This window comes from Pan paniscus, chromosome 19, assembly GCF_029289425.2.
Source record: "Pan paniscus chromosome 19, NHGRI_mPanPan1-v2.0_pri, whole genome shotgun sequence".
Classification (NCBI taxonomy): domain Eukaryota; kingdom Metazoa; phylum Chordata; class Mammalia; order Primates; family Hominidae; genus Pan; species Pan paniscus.
This window is the reverse complement of record NC_073268.2, coordinates 55,069,123-55,095,140: the sequence shown is the minus strand read 5'-3', so window position 1 is coordinate 55,095,140 and position 26,018 is coordinate 55,069,123. Positions and strand designations below refer to the sequence as shown.

General features: G+C 44.2%; 1 protein-coding gene across 11 annotated transcripts in view; it reads right to left on the bottom strand.

Moving 5' to 3' along the window:
- SPECC1 (sperm antigen with calponin homology and coiled-coil domains 1) overlaps positions 1–26,018 on the bottom strand; it is a 313,351-nt gene that overhangs the window by 227,490 nt on the left and 59,843 nt on the right. For 2 of the 11 annotated variants that reach the window (XM_057300236.2, XM_057300238.2), the window contains exon 1: positions 8,252–8,281. The exons of 7 other annotated variants lie outside the window; for them this stretch is intronic. The gene's annotated coding sequence lies outside the window, so the exon portion shown is untranslated. Of the gene's footprint in view, positions 1–8,251; positions 8,282–21,600; positions 21,713–26,018 lie in introns of those variants that run through there. 2 more of the 11 variants (XM_063599217.1, XM_008959377.4) reach the window with 2 other exon arrangements.

Below are 26,018 nucleotides of genomic sequence, written 5' to 3'. Positions count from 1 at the left end.
ATTCAGTTACATAATTAGTTCAGAACCTTATGAGTCTCAGCTTTGTTCCAAGTATGATGATTTTTTAAAAATTCTGGATTACAGAAAGCAACTTAATTATCATGTATTTTACAGATGTTCAGCACCGATTATTTTTCTTCTTCAACCCACGATTTTTATTGCTTGTTTCCACAGCAACAATGAAAGAATGCATAGGTTGAGACCTACACAGTAACTAATTTCATGAGGACCTCCTCCCAATATAAAATGAATGAACAGAGCCAGAGTGACTCTTGAAGAGAATTACTGATGAATTTTACCAATTACTGCAGAATCAACCAGCAACCTGTCAGTCTGACTGACTCATGGAGATGACTTAATAAAGTGTTTAATCAAGACACCCTTTTATGTTATGATTAGAATTACTTAGAAATGACTATTACAGGCCAGGCACAGTGGCTCATGCCTGTAATTCCAATATTTTGGGAGGCCAAAGTGGGAGGATCACTTGAGTCTAGGAGTTTGAGACCAGCCTGGGCAACATAGCAAGACTCTGTCTCTACAAAAAATACAAAAATTAGCCAGGCATGGTGGTGCACACCTGTAGTCCCAGCTACTTGGGACAGTGACAGAGTGAAACCCTCTCTCTAAATAAAAAAAATAAATAAAGGACTGGATATTACAGGGCTTACTTTATGAAAACATAGGATGATTTTGCAATCTGTCTACATTTTCCAAAATCTGCCCAGGTTGCCCCTGAAATGAAATGCCTTTTATTTATTGCCCACCACCACACCACCACAAAAGAGAAAAATATAGAGATGAAAAACAGCAGGAAGAGGGTGGATGTTTTCCCTGTCAACCTTTTCCCCAACATTTCAGGAGTCTAAGTCCTTGGTTAAAGAAAAGAAGGAAAAGCCACCTCAGTCAAAATTCAAAGATCTAAACTTCTCTCTTAATCTCTGGCAACAAATGCGTCGATCCTGTGGATGGTGCCCCTGACGAACACGCAGCCTCCTTTCCAGGGTTGGCAGGTGGCCCGCTCTGAGGCAGCACTGTCCAGGCCCATGTTTGTTGCATCAGGCCTTTCCCTATTCTCTTGGACCCTCTGAATTCAACCCAACTACTCCCACATGACTGCACCCAGAAAATGCTCCTCATCCATCCCCCTCCTGCTGCCCACACTCCCTTTCCTGAGCATCTTCGGCTTCATTCCCATCATTGTTTTCCTGGGCGAGGCCTTCCATTTTGTACCCACCCATCAGTCATACACTGCTCCTCAAATCCCATCTTCTTCTCAAATTTAAAATATACAATATAGGCTGGGAGTGGCTCACACCTGTAATCCCAGCACTTTAGGAGGCCAAGGTGGATGGATTGCCTGTGCTCAGGAGTTCGAGACCAGCCTGGGCAACATGGTGAGACCCTGTCTCACTAAAAATACAAAAAATTAGCCGGACGTGGTGACACACACCTGTAGCCCCAGCTACTTGGGGAGATGAGGCATGAAAATCACTTGAACCCGGGAGGCAGAGGTTGTAGTGAACCAAGATTGAGCTACTGCACTCCAGCCTGGGTGACAGAGGGAGACTCCATCTCCGAAAAAAAAAAAAAAAAACAAAAAACCCACAATATGGTGCCCTCTGTCCACTTGCAGGAAGGACTCCTACTAGAAGGGGAGCAGGTGCACCCCTAGGCCCACTCCAAGTTTCTTCAGGTTTCCTCCCAATCCACTTCCCACCACTTCTACATCCCTCCCGTCATCCCAGCCCCTCAGCCTGGCTCTCTGAAGCCAGTTCATTTACATAAATGCTGTCATGAGCTGAGAGCAGCTATCCTATTTCATTCTGAGCCTGGCAAAGCACTGCTAAATGCTCTATGTAAATAGCTCAGTAACCCTACGAGGTAAGGGTCACCTCCTGCTATGATCTGAATGTTCTCCCAGAATGTACATGTTGGAACCTAACCCCCATTGTGGTATTAGGAGGTAGGGCATCTGGGAGGCAGAGCCCTCATCAATGTAATTAGTGCCTGAGGGAGCTTGTTTGCCCCTTCCACCAAGTGAGGGCACTGCAAGAGGACTCCATCTATGAACCAGACAGCAGGCCCTTGCCAGACACCAAATCTAGTGGCACCTTGATCTTAGACTATGCAGCCTCCAGAACTGTGAGCAATAAATTTCTGTTGCTTGTAAGTCACCCAGTTTATGGTATTTCTCTTATAGCAGCCTGAACAGACTAAGACATATCCATTTCACAGGTGGGGAAACTTCATTTCCCCAAGGGAGGTTAAGCAACTTGCCCAAATCTTAGAGTTTATCTTGGAGCCAAGATTCAGATCCAGTTTAAATTGGTTCCAAAACCTACACACCTAAACACCAGGGACGGATGGCCTCTCTGAATAATCTTTGCTCCCTGGAGAGCGCCAAGGCTATAGATCAAATGCACCTGGTCCAAATTCAGCTCCACTGTTGACATTGTGAACTCAGCCATGCTTTCTGAACATGATTCTCTACATCTTCACCCAATAAGATGGAGTTATCAGTGCCAACTTCATAAAACTGTAAAGATGAAAGGAGAACAAGTCCATCAGGTGCCAGGCACACAGAAGGCTGTTGACAACTATGAGCTGCCCTCTCGACAAAAACTGCTGATGGTGTTCAACGGAGCGCTGCTCTGCCTTCTGACTCAGCAGCACAAAGTGATGGGTCAATTAAATGTGTGTTCAGGGCAGGAGGCAGACAGACATATCAGATCCAAGGAACACACTCTTCTACACAGAGAAGACTATTTTCACTCGGAAATGTGAAAGAGAGGAAGGAAGCGAGGGAAACACACCTGCAGGGAAGACACTTCACAGCAATTAAAATTGCCCAGGGCTTAACAAATCCTGGCTGCTGAAAGATAAACACAGGTGGGAATGCTAGCTGAGTAATCGTTTTCTTATGGATATGAATTAGCCATACAAAATAAACAGGCTCCAGCCAAGTACAAGACAGTGAAAAGAAGGTTTCTATTATTAATCTCATGATTTCCTAAAATCCTCATGAACACCACAAAGGATCACATCGATCAAGGAATTACAGTTAAATCTAGGACCCCACACCCATGGTGGGGTGGGGGATGTCGTTCCAGGGGTGTTTTCTTTAAATTTGTCAAACATTTTATTTTCTTACCAAGTTTCTCTCCTCTCCAGAATAGTGTAGGACTTAAACTGCAACTCTTAAATTTCACAGTGTAAAGTAGAAGAGAAAGGAGGGAGGGAGAAAAGGAGGAGAGAGGGAACCCCTATTTAAGGAATACAATTAGGCGCTGGGCAACAGTTAAAGTCAGAGTCCACACATGTCTCCTGCTCCCTGAAAACACGCTGTTCCGCCACTAAATTGCTGCCTTCGGAGCCTGCGTTGGAGAGGTTATCTCGGGCCTCAGCTTCATTATCCTTTTAAGGCAAGAAATAGAAAGGCAACTGGGAAACCATTCTGGACAATCAGAAAATAATGACGAGTCTCCGGGAGTGGGAGAGGGCATTCAGGGCTCGACTACAAGCACAATAAGCACTGGGAAGCGGAAGAGGCCAAACCATTCAAGTCTGAGAACCAACAAAATAAGAATGTGCACATAGCTCAATTGCCAGGGGACTCAGCAGGAAATAGAACGTAAGTGAACAACACGTTGAAAATACTGAGCTGGAGCTTTTTGGAACATGGGTCGAATTTGCTCCTGACCTCTTCTACAGTAGTAGTTCTAAGCCCAATGGGCACATGGCAATGTGCAGAGGCATTTACGGTGTCACAACTTGGGGTGCTACTGGACAGAGCCCAGAGATGCTGCTAGACATCGGTAACCCAAAGGGGAGCCCTACAACAAGGAAGCATCTGGCCTACAATGTCAGCAGTGCCACGGTGGAGAGACGTCCAGAGGAAGAATGAGAGCCCTGGGACACTGGCTCCTAGACCAGCCGGCACATGACATATCTGGTTAGCCTCACCACCTAACATGGAAACATTAACACTGAAAATCTGGTTGGGGCGCAGCTGACGGAATCCCAGACTTCAGCAAATGGCCACAGGAAATGCTTCAAAGCTGATTGTTTCCCACAGTCTTGAGATGAAAAATCATCCCAATAGCCTCAGATTCCTTCCCAGTAAATAAGGAAAAGAACAGATTTCCATACAGCATCAGAAGAAAAATTCCAAACTAAAATTCATTGATCCCATCAGCAGAAGTCACTGGAAAAAAAGAAGTGATAAAAACAAAAACTAAATGGAAAAGAACATTTGTACACCGCTAACCACACCACCTCAAACCTGAAAACAAACTTTGATAGTGGAGTAAGAAACTATGGACTCCTGCCAGAAGGTGGAGACCCATAAAGAATAGGGTGTAATCTGGAGACCCATAAGGAATAGGGTATAATATGGAGACCCATAAGGAATAGGGTGTAATCTGGAATAAGAAACAGAGGCCGAGGCAAGTCCCAAATATGAAATGCAGACCCAAGAGAGAGGCTATAATCTGGCAGCTATATTGAGACCAAGAGCTCACAATCACTGGTCTGTGACGTCCTTCTGTCTCCAAAGCTGCCTCAAGCAACCAGCATCCCAAAGAGCTAAATGACCACTAATAAGTAGTTATTCCCTTACCTATAACATGGCTTCCATCAAAGGATTAAAGTGAATGAGCCAAGGCAGTAGGAAAAGGAGATGGAAATAAAATAAGAGCCCTTTTTTTTTTTTTGGAATAGTGTAAAATGGTCTAGTGCAAAGTAAACAGAATAAAAACTACAGTATAGGAGGGAACCAGAGACTTTCATATCTATCTAGGCTGCAGCATCTTGAGCCATATTTATCAAGTCCTGGCTCCGGGCCTTTGCACATGCAACTGCCTCTGCCTGGGACGCCAGCTGGGGAACTGAGGTGAGCTGAGAAAGGAAGTGTTTACAAAGGTGTGGGCAGGGCTTGTAATGAAAGGGAGAAGCAAAACGGAAAGTGCAGCACCCCAGAGCTAGGAAACACCTCATACGCATCCTCTCCCTCCCTCCAACCTGACAGCCAGTGCTGCCCACAGGCTCAGGGAAGGCATGGGACACAGGCACAGTGTCTACGGTCGCCTGCGCTGGTGCAGAGCTGGAGGAAGAAGACAGAGATGTGGTGTGGCAAACAGGAGGCCCAGGAAACCTGCCCAGCTCCCATGGCCCGGCTAACTTCAACACCACCTTCCAAAGTGTGCTCAAGTCTCTCCGCTCCAGAAAATCTTCTCCTGGTCTGAGAGGGTCTCATACGTATGCCTCTCCTTGTTGGTAAGCCCTTCCCAGGGGCAGCCTCCTGGCATCTGCCTGTGTACGGCCAGCCTCAGCCTGGGGCACAGAACAAACCCTGAATAACCAGCTTCAGCCCTGACTTCCCGATTTCTGTCATCGGCACAGCCTTTCTCTTGCTCTTCCAGACTCAAAACCTCAGTCATCTTGGACTCCTCTCTAGGGTGCCCATTTCTCAAATTCACGGCTGTCCAGGCCAGCAGATCAGATGCCTGCAACATTTCCTGTAGGAGCCCTGCCTTTTTCTCCAGCACAGATTGGCATTAAGGCCCTCCTGGGCTCATCCGTTCCACATATTCAAGACAGATTTCTGAAAATTCAGCTGGAGTCAGTCATTTTCTGCTCAAAATCCTGCATTTTATCTTATTTACTCATTTATTTTTTTAGAGATGGGGTCTTACTCCATTGCCCAAGCTGGAGTGCTGTGGCATGATCACAATTCACTACAGCCTCGACCCCCTGGGCTTAAGGGATCCTCCTGCCTCAGCCTCCCAAGTAGCTGGGACAACAGACGTGTCACCACGCCTGGCTAATTTTTTTTTTTTTTTAATAGAGGCGAAATCTCACCTTGTTGCCTAGGCTGGTCTCAAACTTGTGGGCTCAAGTGATCCTCCCGCGTCAAGCCTCCCAAAATGCTGGGATTACTGGCATGAGCCACTGCACTCAGCCCATTTTACTGTATTTTTAAGCTAACATTTAGCAACACCAACTAAGAGACCGGCACCATGTTCATCATTTTCCTTCGTCTTCTTTCATGTTTCTGACTACCCTGTGAGGTAGCTGCTGTCATCCACATTTTATAGTTCAGCAACAAGGGAATGTCAAGGAGTTTGCTAACTCCCCCAACGGGACCCTCAGCAATGCCACTTCAGGCTGTGTGCCTAACCCTGGCCTACTGCTCCCCTTACACACCGTCTGAGTCCATTTGGGTTCCTACAACAAAAAACTGTAGACTGGGTAATTTATAAACAAGGCAAACTCATTGCTTACAGTTTTGGAGGCTGGGAAGTCCAAGGCAAGGCACCAGCAGATTCAGTGTCTGGTGAGGGCTCACTCTGCTGCACAGATGGTGCCTTCTTGCTGCGCCTCACATGGCAGAAGGGGCAAGGGAGCTCCTCAAGCCTGTTTTGCACAAGCACAATCCCATTCATGAGGGTGAAGCCCTCATGGTCTACTTCCCAAAGGCCCCACCTCTTAATCCTATCACATGGGGTTTTAGGTTCCAACAGATAAATTTTGGGGGGTACATCAACATTCAGACAACAGCATCCACCAAATTAAATGACAGCTTGCCTGAGCTCGGCTGAGCCACGCTGACCCCTTACCCTGCAGCGTAGCCAAACAGGACTCTTCTCTGCACTTCCAATGAAACTTGCGGTTCTCATCTTGGGGTATTCACCAATCTGAGGGCCTCCCTGTATGAATGTTTTATCCCCTCCTTTTAGGCTTATGCCAATCAAGACTTTCTTGCAAAAACCTTTCTGATACTCCCAGCTCTAAACCTCCAGAAAATCGTCTCTCTTCTGGAACTCCTAGGTCTGTGACCACTGCCCACCCCTTGGGCCAGCCCTGCCTCTCACCCGGGTGCTGCAGCCTCCCCTCACTGGCTCTTGGCTTCTGCTCCTGCCCCTTCTTGCCTACCACTTAATGCCCATTCAGCAGCCACAGGAGTCTTTTCAAAACACAAATCATGAACTGTCCACTTAAAAATGGTTAAGATGGTAAATTTCATGTTATGTGACTTTTTTTCACTAAAATTAAAGTTTCAAAATTAAGACACGTACACAAAAATCAGATCACATCACTCCCTACACAGAACCCCCCAGTGGCTTCTCACTGCATTGGGAGTGAAAGCCCAAGGTCTTTGTCCCAGCCCCAAGCTCCTAGGCTTCCTGGCCCTGACCACCTCCTCGCCTAGCTCTGATCACTCTCCCCTGCTCACTGTGCTTCATGTGGGCCGCTCCCAGCTCCCTGAGCATGTGCAGCTAGTTCCCAAGGAAGAGCTCTGCCCCTGCTGTTCCCTCTGTCCAGAATGTTCCCCAGCTCCTCACACAGTGGGCTCCTTTCTCCTAGGTCAGTCTCTGCTCCAAGGTGCTTCCTCTAGGAGGCGTCTTTCTTATACTCTCTAGAGTAGCTCTCCCACCCCACCAAACACCCCCTGGTTTATTTCTTCAGAGCCTTTATCACCAAATGAAGACTCTCACTGCCATCGATTATCTGCCATTGATTATCTGTCATGGGTTATCTGCCTTCCTGTGCTACTAGGGAAGGTCCGTGATAGCAGGGCCTTTACCTCCCTTGTTCACCATTGTGTTCCTGGCACATAATAGGTGCTCAACAAATATTAGTTAATGAATACTTAGATTCTGGCTTTCACTGAAAACATGCATATGGGTGCCTCCCTGGCCCTGCCCCACCAGCCAGGGAGCTTCTACAAAGGTACACAGGTCCCAGCAGGCAGGAGCCACTCACTAAATAGGTGCTGAATTAACGGGCAAGCACAAAAGAGAACTGGAAGGCAATGACAATCCTTCTCCCATAATACTTATAAATATCTCTAAATGGTTGAAAAAAAATAATAAAGTCCCCAGACTGCTTTCAGGATGAGAGCCCCATGGATATGAATATAGAGCCTTCCAGCACTACTACCTTGAAAACATTCATGCTGATGTGTAAGCATCAGTGTTATAAAACTTAATATTGTTAACTCACAGTCATGCTTGAGAAATAATTCCTAAATTTATTCCTGAGGGATGGCTTTTAAAACTTTTGGTTTACACCCTAGTTTCACAGAAATAGTAAACAACACTTTACATTTCTATGGTTTCAGATTTAACCAGGCATCTTCACAGAAACATAATAAATGAATTTATGTTAGTAAATGCTTTGTAAAGTATGAACTGATGGTAACCATAGACTTAGGAACTTGATAATTTAAAGTATCAAGTCTGAGTACCTTATCTTTTATCCAACCTTTTCTGCTTCTTTGTTCCTAACTTAGGGGCCCCTAAGCCAAGCGGGGATATGGGCACAGCCCTGTGATGTCAGGGGAACAGCTTCCCAGGCCACAGGCAGGCCAGTTCTGTTGCATTCTGTTCTATTTCCTCTAGAAACAATGCAAGAACTGCAGGGCATGCTGCCCCACCCACCCAGCAAAACCTCTGTGTGCTCTACCAACATGCTTCCGTGAATTTGAACGATGAGGACCTGGGAGGAAGGGGACAAACCCTCTTCCCCAGCACTGCTGAGCACAGATGCAAAAAAGGGACCCTCCATAACGAGAGCCCCCACCCATGGATGGAGAGATCTGGCCCCTCACCACGTCCACTGCCCCTCCCTCTGCTCACTATACTTCAGCCACTCTGGTCTTCTGACCAGAGGAAGATAAAATCAAGGAGGAGCCAGCCCAGCTCTGCAAACTCAGGAGAGGCAGGCTACACATGCCACATGCCCCTGGTGACACATACTGGCTGTATGGGACCCAACAAGAGAAGCCAGAGGGTGATCTCATAAGTCCCCTAGTGGCTTAATTCAATGCACAGAAGTCTTAAGTCATGAGCAGCAGGGTCTCAACTGGACCCAACCACACTGAGTGCTGTGGCCTCGGCATGTGAAGAGGCTGGCTGAGGAGGGTCCCTGGCAGTCTGTCTGTCTGTCTGTCTGTCTGTGGAAGTGAAGGGTCTCCTGGGATAACACTTGGCCTAGGGGGAGAGACAGGAGGTGGGAACAGGGCCATCAAGGCAACATGGAAAGAGCTACTTCCCCAGGAAATTCTGAGGCCTCCACCATACTCATCATGGCTTCTGGGGCGTGCTGAAGACTTGGCACTATGGCACCTCACAGCCACAGGGCAATATGGCAGCAGTGGTGCCCAGGGTGGCGGAAGCAGCAGTGGGACTGCAGGCAGCAGAGGCCTTCAGTGTCATGGACATGATGGCAGCAGCCATCCCAGAAAGTGCCTGGCCAGGTAGAGAAGGGAGAGAGAGATGGCACATTAGCTAGGCCTATTCATTTGCTTCACTCCTTGGGGACATCAGGAAGAAAAGAGGGGAACACAGAACTTTGCTGGAGCTTCTCTAGTTGCAGAGGATGCAGGAACAAAACCTGGATCATCACTGCATGGCCCTAACTCACATCTGCATCCCGCCGTGCATACCCAGAGTCGTGGTAGATATCCCCTCCACTGAATAGGGAACGTCCATCCACTCTCACATGCAGCAGGAGTCCCGCCATTGCTCAGAGCACCGTGAGTTCTGGATTTCCTTATTGTTGCCAGATTAAGTTAAATCACTGAATGTGGCTGATTTCTTTTTTGTTCTCGCATTCCTGAGATTTTCTTTTCTAACCCACAGGCTTTAGCAATATTCCTGCAGTGCCAGCTGGCTAATGAAAGCAACTGCTGTGCTTTGCAGGGTTAATTTATTCAGTGCCTGGAATATGCCCTATCCTTCGTCAGCATCAATCGCTTCTAGCATTGTGTTTTAAATATACACAGGAACCACAAATACGACGGATAATTTTGCAGGCTGCTCCTGGGATTACCTTGTCATTACATGTTCCTTGCACAGGAGTAAGTCTACAAGGAACAGCAAGTACAGCAACTGCTGTGCGATCTGTTTCCAGCGTGAGGGACAGAAACGGTTATGTAACAGCACTTCCGCTGCCCCCTATGGATGTGCCCTTTATGACACAGACACATCTGACTTTCAAAATAAAGAGGGACAGTTACCCCCGACCCTCAAAGAGCACAGCCTGAGCCATGCCATGAAGCCACCTCCACCTCCTCTTTGTTTGAGGATAAGGCACACCAAGTGCTCAGGCCCCTGCTCCCTTCTGCCCACTCCTGCCAGCTGTCTTGCACTTTGACCCCAGGCACAGCAAATGACCAGCAGCTGCAGGGATGCTGAGTTCTATCATCCAGCCTCCAGGCCTGCCCAAGGCCACTCTAAGCCCAGAACAGGCTTCCCAGCCTGAACTCCTGCTTTTCACTTACCCTCTACTGTCTGGTAAACCTCAGTTCACAGCCCCTTGTCTGGGCACAGACCTGCTTCCACACCACAGTGTGTCCACAGCACCCTGGACCCAGGCTTATCAGCAGGCCTTACACCAGACAAAGACTGTTTCCCTGTGTGACTCCCACCCCCACCTCCCTTGCCCAGATGGTCCCTGAGTGAAGGGCTCTGTCTCATTCCTCTGTGGTTCCACACCTGTGGGCCCAGTGTCTGGTCCACATTAAAGATAGCTCATTGACCTAAAGGTGAAACCTGAAACTAGAAAACCTCTAGAAGAAAACAGGAGAAAACTGTTGTGACCTCGAGTAAGGCAAAGATTTCTTAGTTACAACACCAAAAATATGAGCAATAAAATAACTAAGATAAAAAAACAAAAAAACCCACCTGATTAATGGGATATTGTCAAAATTTAAAACTTATGGTCTTCAAAAGACATTGTCAACAAAATGAAAAAACAAGCCATCAACTGGAAGGGAAATATCTGCAAAACACAAAACTGATAAAGGACTTGAATCTTGAATTCTTGAATAATAACCATTTTTGTTATTATTTGTTACTTTTATTTTTTATTTATTGAGACGGAGTCTTCCCCTTGTCGCCCAGGCTGGAGTGCAATGGCAACGGCACAGTCTCGGCTCACTGCAACCTCTGCCTCCCAGGTTCAAGCAATTCTCCTGCCTCAGCCTCCCGAGTAGCTGGAATTACAAGTGCCCGCCACTGTGCCCGACTAATTTTTATATTTTTAGTAGAGACAGGGTTTCACCATGTTGGTCAGGTTGGTCTCAAACTCCTGACCTCAGGTGATCTGCCCGCCTCGCCTCCCAAAGTGCTGGGATTACAGGCATGAGTCACAGTCCCCAGCCTCTTTGTTATTTTTGTTAAAAATAACAAATGATGTCCATATTCATAACAAATAATAATAAACTGCACAAGGCAATAAAAAATGACCAAATATTTAAATAAAAACTTCACCACACAAGATATTTGGATGGCAAATAAGCACATGAAAAAATGCTTGACATCATTAGTCATTAAGAAAATGCAAATTGAAACCATAAGAGCTATCACTACACACCTACTAGAATGGCTAAAAATTTAAAAACAAAACAAAACAGTATCAAGTGCTGGCAAGGATATGGAGCAACTGGAACTCTAACACATTGCTGGCGGAAATGCAAAATGGTACAGCCACTTTGCAGTGCTGAAGTTTCTTAAAAATTAAACATATACAATCCATTAATCCCACTCTTCAGTATTTATCCAAGAGAAATAAAATTTGTATTCACACAAACATCTGTAATGCTAATGTTCATGGCAGCTTGATTCGTAACAGCAAAAGTCAAGCAACCTAACTCTCCCTCAACAGTGAGTGGATACATAAACTGATGCATCCCCACATTAGACTAGTACTCAGCAATAGAAAGAATGAACTCAGCAATAAAAGTGAATGAATAGCACACACACAAAAAGGACGTATTTCAAATGCACTATGCTAAGTGAAAAAAGCCTAAACTCAAAAGGCTACCTATCTACACAAATCTTACCCATCTTTAAGTCCCAGATCAAATGTCAGTTCACCCTTGTAGTCTTATCTGCCATCTCCCCACACCTACAAAAAGACAAATGTGATTTGGTGTTGCTCTAAATTCCAAGCATTTTGTCTATGTCCTCTCTTGTATGACTGTATATGCCAGTTATGTCTCTCCAACTAACTGGAAGCGCCAACTCTGATTCGCCTTTGCCATTTAAAAGCAAAGGCAAATCAGTGGCCCCACCAGCAGCTGGCTGGCATTCAGACCCCTTCTGCTGTGCCTGCTGCCTAGCATCTGGATCAATGCCTTACATATGAGAAGTGTTCAGAAATTTTGTTTGATGAATTAACAAAAAATTAAATGTCCCAGGTGACCTGTGTCAGATATAGTTGGTGTGGTCAGGACTCAAAAAGAATAATACAGTCCAGGAGTCTGGACTAGATGTCTCTTAGTACTATTTTTAGATGGATGAATGAATGAATGAATGAACGAACGAACGAACGAACGAACACCAAAGGACACAGCAACCAGTGCTAGAAAGAAGCCCACTAACAGGCTATGGTGTGTGAGCACAGTGGGTGCTGGAGGGGAAAGTGGCATCTGACTGAGACTCTAGTCATGCGCTGAACTGTGTCCCTCCCCGCCACTCCCTTCCTATGTTGAAGCCCTAACCCCTAATGTCTCAGAATGTAACTGTATTTGGAGAGAGGGTCTTTAAAGTGGTAATTAAGGTGCAATGAGGTCATATGGTTGAGCCCTAATCCACCAGTATGACTGATGTCCATATAAGAAAAGATTAGGACACAGGCACACACAGAGGGATAACCATGTGAAGATACAAGGTGAATAAATAAATATATATATATATATATAGTTTGAGACAGGGTCTTGCTCTGTTGCCAAGGCTGGAGAGCACTGGCATGATCATACCTCACTGAAGCCTCAAACTCAACACTCAAGCAACCCTCTCACCCCAGCCTCTTCAGTAGCTGGGACAAGGTGCACACCACCACGCCTGGCTAATTTTTTTCTTTTTTGAGAAATGGGGTCTCACTGTGTTGCCCAGGCTGGTCTCAAACTCCTGGGATGAAGCAATTCTCCTGCCTCAACCTCCCAAAATAACACCTTGATTTTGACTCCAATGTCTGCTTCCAGTACTTTGAGAAAATTAATGTCTTTTGTTTAAGACCTACAGTCTGTGTTACTTTGTTGTGAGCGACCAAGCAGACTAATACAACTCTGAAGGATGGGTAGGAGGTTGACATGTGAAAACTGGAGGAGAGGGCATTCCAGGTGAGAAGAAGAGCACCCCCAAAAGCAGGCAAGGAGCAGTGCTGTTTGGCCACAGCGCGCGAGCACGGTGGAAGTTGTGCAAAATGGCGCGGGAAAACAGAGTGGCGGTGGATGGCGGAGGCCCAGAACGGCAGGTTGAAGAGCTGAGGCTTTGAGGGTGCCTTTTCCCTGTCTTGACTGGTAACAACTCAGTATCATCTGTGATGGAAGGAGGCAGCGGGAGCAGCAGCAGGAGTCTGAACGGCCAGCCAGCTGCAGGTGGGGCCACTGTGGCCTAAACTGGCACACATGGGCCCCAGGGGCTCCTGGGGTGGCTTTGGGGGCAGCAAACGTTTGTTGATTGAAAAGTTGTGTGTGTTGTAATGTGGGAAACTCAGGGCCACAGCATAGCTCACCTGTGAAAAGTTACAGCACGGATCAGAGCAACAAACACATCACGGGATCCTGACGCCCAGAACGCTGCACCCGTGGGCTCTACATTCCGGACAGATCCCAGTCCACCCCAATCTTCCAGATGCCACCACCCCTCTAATTCACCTCCATCCTCTCCTCAGCCCTCTCCCTCCACCTGGCTAATCTTTCCACACTAGCCACAATGATCCTTTAGCAATGTAGGTCAGATCCCATCACTCCTCTGCTCAAAGCCCTCCAGTCGGTCCCTGTGTCCCTTGGAATAAAACCCAGGCTTCCTCCCATGGTTCACACGCACACCCTACATCCCCGCTCCCCAGGCCCTCCTCTCTCCTTCATTCCCTGTGCTCTGCTGCACTGGGAAAAAAAACCAGGCCCAAAACGAGTCGTGGGAATTCACTCGTTTACACAAACAGCTGGGGACTGTCTCATTCATTTGTTTGCTCAAGAATCATTCTGGAAGCACCTCCTGTATCTAGGCACTGCAGTAGGCACCAGGACACAGGATGGACAAAACCAAACACCACCCCTCCCCACCTGGGGCTCACCATCCAGTGTAGGGAACTATCAAATGGCCTTGAAAATACCAGATATCAATTGGGAAAATGCTACTAAAAAGTCACACAGTGACAGAGAGCTTATTCAAGGGGCACATGACCCAGCAGGAAGGAAAAGACCCTTTGGTGACCCTTCCAGGATAATAAGCATAAACTAGATGACAAGAGGGAGAGAAACTCACAGGCACAGGGAACAGCAAAGCAAGGAGGAGGCATACTGGGGCAGGAAGGAGAATGCAAGTCTGAGGCAGGGGTTTCAAGTTCCTGCAGCTACAGGGGTGACGCTGGCAAGAAGGACCACAGGAGGGCCTCAGTGACCACCCCCACCTGCACTGATCCCATCATGTGGGCCTGGCCCTCCTCAGGATGGCCAAGGGATGCCCAAATCTCTCAGCATCCCAAGCCAGTTCACAAAAGCTGCTGTACCACCTTCTTGTCCTGGGGCTCCTCCCATGCAGTAAGGGCTCGCAGGCAGCACAGCTGAAGCCAGGAGGACTTCCTTTCCCTACGTTCGACCTCATCAGTAAGACCCGGAGAGGCCCTCAAGCTCCTAGACTCAAGACAACCCGAGACCCTCCCCCCGAGAGTCTCATTCTTTACCCACTGCGAAACCTCCCCGAGACTGCCTTCCCCAAGAGGCAGCAAGGTAGGCCGCTTGTTGCTCCTCTGCCCCAAGCCATTTATGTTGGGCACTTGTGGCTCTTCTCGTTATAAGGAGGCCCGTTACTGTAGCAACCAGATGTGGCTCCCGCAGTCTGTCTCAGAGGGACCCTCTGATCCCCCGGGTTGTAATGTGTTGCTGGCTTATCTCACGCTTGTAATTAAACAAAATAAATAAATGCTCTGCAGTCTCTCCCTCTTGCTGTCATCTCTTTCCTACAGTGTCCTCCCTGAGTTCACTGACAAGAGAGTCCCCCTGCCAGCTAAATATCTAATCCTAATACATTCCCTTTCTCCCATATAAATAGCATCCCTTTGTGATCAGAGCAACCCCATGCATGCCTTCTAGACCACATTCAAGAGTTCTGCCTTCATTACTTATCATCCTAACTTTTAAATTTAGCATCATTTCATTTTCATTGTTTCTCACTTGCGGTTAAGTCCTTTCAAGATACATTAATAATGTTAAGTCAGTTTTAGGAACTGTAATAAGTAATGGTAGTTGACAATGGCAACAACTGTGAAAAGAGGCATTAAAGAACTAAAATCTGGGAAACAGTGGTCCCAGTGAAAGGAATGAAGACATGGCGGTAGGGGTGCGGAGAAAGGGATGGAATGGGAGAGACTGCAGCGATGCAGGCTCTCCTCAGAGGACCCTAGTTTCCTTGCGCCTCCTGCCCACCCAGGGAAAGGATCCCTCCCTCTGTGACTCTCCACCACAGCCCCCAATGGCAGCTTCGCAGCCACCATCACAGTGATATAATTCGTCAGTGTTTACTGTCCCTCCTCCCCAACCCATGCGTAGGTCCCTGGAGGCTGGCACGTTCTCTTTTGCTCACCCTTGTCTCCCTAGGGCCTAGCACACTGCCAGCTCAGACTGGGTGCTGGATGTCTGCTGGGTGGATAATGGATGAAGGGCTTATTTTGAACCTCAGATGACAATCTTTTAAACTAGAGAGGCCAGGCACAGTGGTTCACGCTTGTAATCCCAGCACTTTGAGAGGCCAAGGTGGGAGGATCACTTGAACCCACAAGTTCAAGAACAGCCTGTAGTAAGCCTCTATACCTACAAATAAATTACCCAGGCATGGTGGTGCACACCTGTAGTCCCAGCTACTCAGGAGGCTGAAGTGGGAAGATCTCTTGAGCACAGGAGGTTGAGGCTGCAGTGAACTATAATCTCATCACTGCACTCCAGCCTGGGTGACAGAAGAGACCCTGTCTCTAAAAATACATACATAAATAATAAATCAATAAACCAGAGATAAGGACCACATGTTGGAAAAGAAAGTGAGGAGCACAGTGCCTCGGGGGCGTCTACGAGCCGTGTGTGGGGACGCAACTGCACAAAGCCTGAAAACAGGCACAGGAGATGGAAGAGGTCGGCGCCCATCAATAAAGCAACTTTTCCTCCATGCCTCTTGGGTTGCTTCCTTTTTTAAAACATAAGTTAAGACCTTTAAGCATCTTTAAATACTGCCACCAAATGCTTGTTCTTCCCAAAATCTGTCACTCACTTTCCCAACCTTGAGCTTCTACAGCTAGCATCCTGCTCCCAAGAATCTCCTTGCCTGTGGGCCTGGAAAAATGCCTGTTTATTTACTTTATACAAATACACAAATTCAGACTCATGAAATATTCAAACACAGAAGTATATCTAGCAAGAGGAAAAAGGAACCTGGCCCTTAGTCTACTTCTCTCTCCAGAGGTGACACAGGAAACAACAGTTTGATATCACACATCCAGTGCTTTTTATTAAATGAATTTTTATGTACATACAAATAAAAATATATAACTTATATTTTTAACATACAATTTTTAACATAAATATGTTTGTATTGTTTATGCTTACTTAAAAACATGTACAGTGTTTTTCTAAGACAAATCAAAGGTATGCATATTTTACCTTTTGATAGATTTTATAAATTTGCCATACAAAAAAGCTTTACTAATTTTTGTTCCCATTGGTTATGATTGCCAGTTCCCATCTTCCTATGTTCTCTCTACACTGGAACATTATTCATATTTTCCATTTTTGCCAATATGTTGCATGGGAAATGACACGTCATGAGTATTTGAATTTGCATTTCTATGACTATTATTGAGGTTGAACATTGCATGTTTATTGGCCTTCTATATTCCTTTTTCTAGGAATTGCTTTTTTATAACCTTTGCCCATTTTTCTTTGGTGTCTGTTTTTTCTAGTTGATTGCTGGGATCATTTATTATGAGTAGTACTCTTTGTGGTATGTGTGCTGCATGTATTTCTCTCGGCCACATGCTTGTCTTTCAATGTACCAAGTTTTTAGCATATGCAACTCAAACGTGTCATTCTTTCCCTCTGTGGCTAAGACAACCTTTCCTGTCTCCCAAGATTACATGAAAGGTTGTCTTAAGCCATAGAGGGAAATAATGACATGTTTGACTCTATAAAAATACATGTCTTTTTATGTATATATGTAATATAATCCATACTCATGTACATAGAGTCATCTATATATGCTTCAAATACTTTCTCTACACATCTACCTACATCAAATACTTTTTCAGTGTGTGTGTGTTTTAATTTAGCTTTTGTTTCCTCACTCCAACAACCCTATGGAATAGAAACTATTATTAATTTTATCCCCATTTTACAGATAATAAGACTGAGGAACAGAGAAGTTAAGGCTGAGCAATCTGCCTCCAGTGCCCATGGGCTTAACCAGAATCTTATGTTGACTCAGTATTACTCCACACAACTCATTCTCTCTACATATCACAAAAGCAACAGGCTAGGTGCAGTGGCTCACGCTTGTAACCCCAGCACTTTGGGAGGCCAAAACAGGTGCATCACCTGAGGTCAGGAGTCTGAGACCAGCCTGGCCAACATTGCAAAACCCCACCTCTACTAAAAATACAAAACCTAGCCAGGCGTGGTGGCGGGTGCCTATAATCCCAACTACTCGAGAGGCTGAGGCAGGAGAATCGCTTGAACCTGGGAGGCAGAGGTTGTGGTGAGACGAGATTGTACCACTGCACTTCAGCCTGGGCCACAGAGCAAAACTCCATCTCAAAAACAAAAAAAACAAACAAAACAAAACAAAAAAAAGCCACAAAAGCTATCACAGTGCGATAATGGCATAGAAACAGATTGTTCCTATAAATAATCAAATAATCCAGAAAAATCATATAATAGAAAAGCTGGAGGTATAAAAAGAGAAAATCATAAAATATTAGAAAACATAAGAGTTGCTCATAAATGATATTGGAAAAACTGGTTAGCATTTTTTAAAGCCAGTTTAAATTTACTTTCACATCATCCATGAAAGAAAATACTAGAAGAACATAAATGCCTTAAAAGCAGAGAACTTAGATCTCTAACATAGAAGACTTACGAAAAAAATGAAACCGATTTGACTACATAAAAATGTTAAATGACTGCATGTTTTTTAAAAATTTTAAAGAGGTAAACAATAGACTGGGGAAAATAACTGACAAAAATATGGCAAATAAATCTTACCTATATAAATTGGCCCCAAAAAGCCAGCATTATGATCCCATAAAATGATCAAAAGAGAAAGTACAACTTGTAAACAAGCATGTAAAAAATGTTCAGCCTAGCTGTATTAAAAGAAATGCAAAATACCATAAAGAGGTTCTGTTTTTCTTACTCTTTTTTCCCTGTGATACTGTCGGCTGGTTCTGTTTTTCTTACTCTTTTTTCCCCATGATACTGTCGGCTGGTGGAATGGATGAAATTAAACAAGTGCTCCCCCACACTGTGTTGATATAAAGTAATTTAGCAACACACACCAAGCACCATTAAAATGGCCATGCCCTTTTACCCAGTAATCCCACATCTGAAAATCTACCCTACAGATACAACCCAAAAACATAAGGAAAGTTCCATGGACAAAGACAGTTACTAATCTATTACTTATAATAGCAAAACACAAAAAAAGAAAAGCAACCTAATTTTAAAAAACAGGGAATAGTTAAATAACTTATGGACCAATCACTTAATAAAATATTTTATGCCATTAAATAATTGTCAAACCAGGCTGGGTGCAGTGGCTCATCCCTGTAATCCCAGCACTTTAGGAGGCCAAGGCAGGCAGATCACTTCAGCTCAGGAGTTCAAGACCAGCCTGGGAACCATAGTGAAACTCCATCTCTACCAAAAATACAAAAATTAGCTGGGCATGTTGGCACACGCCTGTAATCCCAGCTACCTGGGAGGCTGAGGTGGGAGGATAGTTTGAGGCTGGGAGGCAGAAGTCACAGTGAGCTGAGATCACGCTACTGCACTCCAGCCTAGGCGACAGAGCGAGACTCTGTCTCAAAAGAATAATATAGTAATAATTGTGAAACTATATAACATTTTTAAAGCCTTATGCTATAATATCTAGTTGTACAGGTAGAAAGAAATATATAATTTTTTTAGAACAGGGTCATACTCTGTCACTCAGAATGAAATGCAGTAGTGAGATCATAGTTCATTGTAACCTTGAATTCCTAGGCACGAGTGATCCTCTGGAGTAGCTGGGACTACAGGCATGCAACACCACACCTGGCTAATTATTTATTTACTTATTTTAATTTTTATTTTTTTGAGACAGGGTCTTGCTATGTTGCCCAAGGTGAAATGTAGTGGCATGATCACAGCTCACTGTAGCCTCAACCTCCTGATTTCAAGCGATCTTCTTACATCAGCCTCCTGAGTAGCTGGTGCTACAGGTGCACATCGCCACACTTAGCTTGTGTTTTGATTTTTTTGTAAAGATGAGGTATCACTATGCTGCCCAGGCTGGTCTTGAACTCCTGAGCTCAAGCGATCCACCTGTTTCAGCCTCCCAAAATGCTGGGATTAGAGGCATGACCTACCACGCCCAGACCTGGCTAAGTTTTTTTACAAAATTTTGGAGACAGTGGCCTTGCTATGTTTCCCAGGCTGTTCTCAAACTCCTGGTCTCAAGCAATCCTCCTTCTTCTCCTCCTGAGTAGCTGGGATTTCAGGTGCAAGCCACTGCACCCAGCAAAAAATCCAGAAATTTTAACAGTTGCTTTAAAGTGTGGGATTAAGTCACTATTTTCTCCAATTTCTGAATTTACTGAAATGCCGTATCAGAGCATGAACTCTGGATTGAGACAGACTTGAGTTCCCATCCTGGCTGCACCACTCACCTACCTGTCCACCCATCTCTCTGACCTCTCTAGGCCTCCACATCCTCAGCTATTAAGTGAAGACCAAAAAGGTAGCTACCTCATGGGGCTGCTGGGAGAATCAAATGAGATGATGTTGTACAGTGAGAGCTCAAAATTACTTTGATCATTTAAAAAAATGTTAATGTATTGGGGCCAGGTGTGGGGGCTCACGCCTATAATCCCAGCACTTTGGGAGGCCAAGGCAGGTGGATCGCCTAAGGTCAGGAGTTTGAGGCCAGCCTGGACAACATGCTGAAACGTTGTCTTTACTAAAAATACAAAAATTAGCTGGGTGTGATGGCATGCGCCTGTAGTCTCAGCTACTCAGGAGGCTATGACAGGAGAATCACTTGAACCTGGGAGGCAGAGGTTGCAGTAAGCCGAGATCAAGACACTGCACTCCAGCCTGGGTGACAACAGCAAGGCTCCGTCTAAAAAAAAAAATAACATATTGGAAAAATAAAATTGGAATGAGGAATGATACTTCACAGGTGGTGGTTTATTTCAAATTCCAGGTTTTCAAATGAAAGTTTAGTATTGCTTATTTTGCACCCCCTCTCCTGCCTTGGGGGCTCCTCTGTTTAGACAGGCTTCCATGTTAATTCACTTGGTAAAGGAAAGGTTAAAGGAAGTGAAACACGGCTACTCTAAAACAGAACCACAGAGACACAGAGTCCATGGAGCTGAGCTACAAAGGAGCAGAAGCAGCCACACCAGTGAGTTCTGCAGTTAGAGCAGCACCTTAGCATTCTATCAAGAAGGGGTGGAAGCCACATTTCCCAAGAAAACTTAGTGTGGACCTTCTGCACCGCTGAGCTAAACATTTTATTCCTATAGGAAATTAGAGTCAGTGGGACAAGGAAATAAAAAGCAAAAACTTAATTTCTAGAAAATAGAGTGGGTAAGAGAGATTTTAAGGTATCTTCAGCCCTGTGATGGGGTGTGGGGGAAAAACAATCTCAAGTAACCATATAATAAATAACTTCCCAGAAAAGCCACCAACTTTATCATATTATTGCTTGAAACTCTGCCATCTGGGCTTCACAAACATCTCATTTCAGACCCTAACACAATGTATGTATTGCCCAGATGTTGAGCATTGCAACATTATCAGACCCTCTGCCAGACGACAGGGCACACTACAGTGCTGATCTCCTCCAAGGGGAGATGACTTGAGAACGTTCCAGGGGCTAAGCACTAGTCGAGTGGGCGGTTCTCTCCACAGGACCTTAGACATCCCACACTTGGCAAAAAGAAGGCACAGAAGCAGCCCTATTCACCCTGGATGGGAAAATAATCTCCACGCTGCTACTAATTAGTACCCACAGGGCTTCTTTTCTAAAGAACTTCATATATTAACTTGAAGTTGGCATTAATCATCCTTTCCTTGCAAGATGAAACAAGTGAGAAAAGATCATTTTCTTTCAACACGTCAAAAGATGGGTTTCAAATCCTTTTTCAGCCCCCCAAAATCATGCATGTGGCATTAACTTATCCAGTCCATGCACCACGGGAGAATGTATTCACACTGCCTTAGTCACACCAAGATCCACTGGGTCTGTAAGACATTGTACCTAAAGCAGAAGCACCTCTTCCCCAGCTATCCTAAGATTTTCCATCTCTGTCTTAAATAATAACCAACGATGTACTTACTGCAAAACTCTGCTTCTCCTGCTTCTCGGGAGCTGCCGACCTCAATCAGCAAGTCAGCCACTCTATTCTGGGTTTGGTGCTGGCCTGGGAGGAAAACCACACTCGGAGGGGGCCGGGCAGAGAGCGCTTGAGCAATGCTTCACTCAGGAAGCAGGCGGGCTCTGCTCTCCCCAAGTTCTGATGACCTCTCCCCACTCTCTCCTGCTTCTCACAATCTCTCTCTCTCTTCTCTTTCTTACATGCATACATGCACAAAGTGCAAAATCATATTTCCATCCTACTTGGTCCTCAATGCTTAATTTGTACCTCTCCAAAATGTAAGGGTTTCAAGATGTAGGCTGGCTAGCTGCTGACTGCTCCCTGAGATATCAAACAGATTTAAAAACAAAAACAAAAACTCAGTCTGCTCTTCACAAATGGATTTACCCTGAAGCTTCAGCCACGCCCCACCACCTTGCCATGACCCTGTGAGCACTGTGAGTTCTAGGTGGGAAGGGGAAGTCGGGCTACAACCAGGAAGCATATCACAGCAGGGGCTTCTGGTGAGCCAACTAAAGGGATCTCAAAGGTAGGCATCGGAAACTCCTAGGCTCCAATAATTTGTTGCAATTTTTTTTCATTCTAAATAAATCTTTTCATACTTAATTTTGAATTCAGGGAGCTCCAAAATGATATGGGCAACCTCACAAAGCCTGAGGTCCACGTTCCCTGCTACTACGGATGGCCTAGAGTAAGCCCCAGTGACAATGGGATCTACTGCAACAGGGACCAAATACACTGCCCAGAAAAAAACACCGAAGAAATGTTGTGAAGGTAAACAAGCAACATGTGTTATATCCACAGGCACCAAGAACTCTATCAGCGGGCCTGGGCTAAGCTTAGTCATTGCCACAAGCTGCATTTTAATTGCTATTTTACTAGATAATAGGTGTGGAAGGCAGCCAGTCTGCTCTTGCATGGCAGAGAGCTCTTATATAGCAGGTGGCATGGGTTTGCAGAGCCTCTGTGACATAGAATCCCCCATGTTCACTATAATTCTAACCTCCATACTCAGACTCTGTCATTCTAATGGACAGAGTGCAGTAAGGAGTTCAGAGCCGGCCTGGCCTGGCACGGCAGCCCCATGCCCCACCTGGCCAAGGCTGCTGCCTCTCATGGCCATCCAGCTTTGCCTTGAAGGAGACAATAGGCACAATGCACTGAACCTGCTCTTACTGAGGAACACCCACCCTCCTGGGGGGCAAGGGGCATACAGGGTCCTAACTCATCTGGGTGACTCCCCATGTGGCACCATGGCACAGACACAGGAGGTGGTAGTGGTTGGGACTCTGCAAATGACAGACACCTAACTCAATTTTGCTTAAGCAAAATGGTGAGTTTGTTGGCTTTACTGATTTAGGAAAGTCTAGGATGAATTCAGGCTGGCTTTAAGCCAGCTAGACCATGAGGTCCAATGATGTCATCAGGAATGGTTTTGAATCACCTTTGTAGCTTCACTCTCCTAAGCTGGTATCATTCAAACACGGGTGCTCTGAGGATAGGAAGGCCTTGCCCAGCAGCACTGCAGGACTAGAGGTCTTTAGCATTTGAGATTCCAGATTAGAGAGTCTTTCCCAGAAAAGAGCCTGAGGTGATACACTGTCCAACCCATTGGCCGTGGAGAGGGACCTGGATGATTGGCAGCTCCACTAGTTATGGGAAAAGCAGTTTCCAAAAGGAGAAAAAAGGCTAGGCAGAAAAAAAGTACAAGCTAGTCACTCAATAGTGTCTCAGATTATTAAGCCTTTCATGTGATCATGTCTTACTTCCCTCATTAGACTGTAAATCTATTAACAGAAAGATACACACAAAATGTTAACAGTGCTTATCTCTCAGACTGAGCGTCATTTACTTTTTAAATTCACATTGTAGCTTCTAAATTTTCTAAAATAAGTATGTATTAAACTGTATAATAAAATAATATACCTAAATAAGTTATCACGTTAAAAAAAATCCTACTTACAATAGCATCTATAAATAAACCTGGTAAGAAAGTTACAGTCGCCTCCCAAATTCATGCTTTACTGAATGACAAAAAAGAAGACTGGATGAAAAGCATACCATGCTCTCCCAACGGATATTCATTCTCTGCAAACAATTTTATAAATGTGTTGTAATTCCAATAAAAATTCTAATCAGATTAGAAATATGAAGAAAATTATTTATAAAATTGTCCTAAAATTCATCTGGTAGAATTGATTATTCTCTACAGAAGCTATCAAATAACTTGATTCTTCTCTAAAGGAGAAAATTACACACACACACACAAACACACACAAACACAAACCACTTGTACTACCAGATAGTAACATACATCAGAAAAATAAAAAATTACAATGGCATGGTTCAGGAATAGAAAGACGAGCACTGGATCATGGCAAAGCCCAGAAATAAGAATTTAGATTATGACAAAGATGGCATGACTAATCTAGGATAAAGAATGGATTGTTTTAGCTGAGCACAGTAGTTGGTGTGAGCTTGTAGTCTCAGCTACTTGGGAGGCTGAGGAGGGAGGATTGCTTGAGCCCGGGAGATCAAGGCTGTAGCGCACTATGATTGTGCTTGCAAATAGCCACCGAACTCCAGCCTGGGCAACACAGTGAGACCCTGTCTCAAAAAACTGAAAAAGAAGAAAGACCACACTTCAACCTGGGCAACGTAGTGAAATTTTGTCTTGAAAAGTTAAAAGAGAAAAAAGAAAGAAAATATAGGAGATTATCCTGAATAAGGTAGGAGAGGCCTCTCTGAGCCTATAGGCAAAGGCAGAATACATAAAGAAAAAACAGATGTGACTTACTTGAAAATTAAAAACCTCTGGAAAAAAAACCCCACTATAAACAACTTGAAAATGTCAATGACAAGATGAGACAAACATCTGTGCATAACCTTTGGTTCCGTTATTCCATTTGTAGGAATGTATCCTACAAAAATAATCATGAATGAATACAAAGCTATCTGAGCAAGAGTGATGAGCTTATCCTTGATTATAACAACAACAATGGCAAGAAAAGAAATAATTTAAAGTCTAATTGGTTAGATTATGGTATATCCACATAATTAAGCCTTATGCAGCCATTAAAAGTGATAATAGATGTCATATAGATAAAATATATAGATAAGATATAGAAAAATCCTCAACAAAATACTAGCAAACCAAACCTAAAAACATATATAAAGGATTATATACCATGACCAAATGGAATTTCTCCCAGAAATTCAAAGTTGGTCAAAATCAATCAGTATAATTTGCCCTAGTAATAGAATAAAGGACAAAACCACATGATCATCTCAATAGATGCAGAAAAAGCAGTAGACAAAATCCAACAGATTTTCATAATATAAACACTGAACAACTAGACATAAAAGGGAACTTCCTCAACTTGATAAAGGGCAAGTTCAAAACACTCACAAACTAACATTGTACTTAACGTGAAAATCTGATAGCTTTCTCCTAAGATCAGAAACTAGACAAGGGTGTCTCTCTGCTCTCACCACTTCTTGTCAACATTATACCAGAGGTTTTAGTCTGGACAATTAGGCAAGAAAAAGAAAGAAAATGCATCCAGATTGGTAAGAAAGTAAAACTATCTCTAATCACAGATGACATGCTCTTATATGTATAAAATCATAAGGAATTTACAACAAAAAAACCTCTTAGGGCTAATAAAGGAGTTCAGGAAGGCTGCAGAATACAAGATCTTACAAAAATCAATTGTATTGCTATATACTTGCAGTGAATAATCCAAATATACTCAGAAACCAATTACATTTATAGTAGTATCAAAAAGAATAAAATATTTATGTTTAACTATAAAATATTTATAAATGTTAATTATAAAATATTTATCAATATGTATGAATAAGTGGAAAATCTACACACTGAAAACTACAAAATGTCATTGAAAAAACTAAAGAAGTCAAGTAAATAAACAGACATCCCATGTCCATGTCCATGTAAGACAGTCATATAGACCAATGGAATAGACAGTCCAGAAATGAACCCATAAATTTATGGGCAGTTGATTTTCAACAAGGATGCTAGGACAATTCAATGGGAGACAGTCTTTTCAACAAATTATGCTGGAATAACTGGATATCCACATATAAAAGAACAAAGTTAGACTCCTACCTCATACTATACACAAAAATCACCTCAAAGTACAAGAGCTAAAACTTTATAATTCTTGGAAGAAAACATAGCTGTAAAACTTCATGACTATATTAGACAGTATTTTCTTAGAGATGACATCAAAAGCAGAAGTAAGCAAAGACAAACTAGATAAAGTGGACTTCATAAAAATTAAAAACCTTTTGCTTCAAAAAGATACTATCAAGAAAATGAAAGGACATGCAGCCATAAAAAAGAACAAGATCACGTC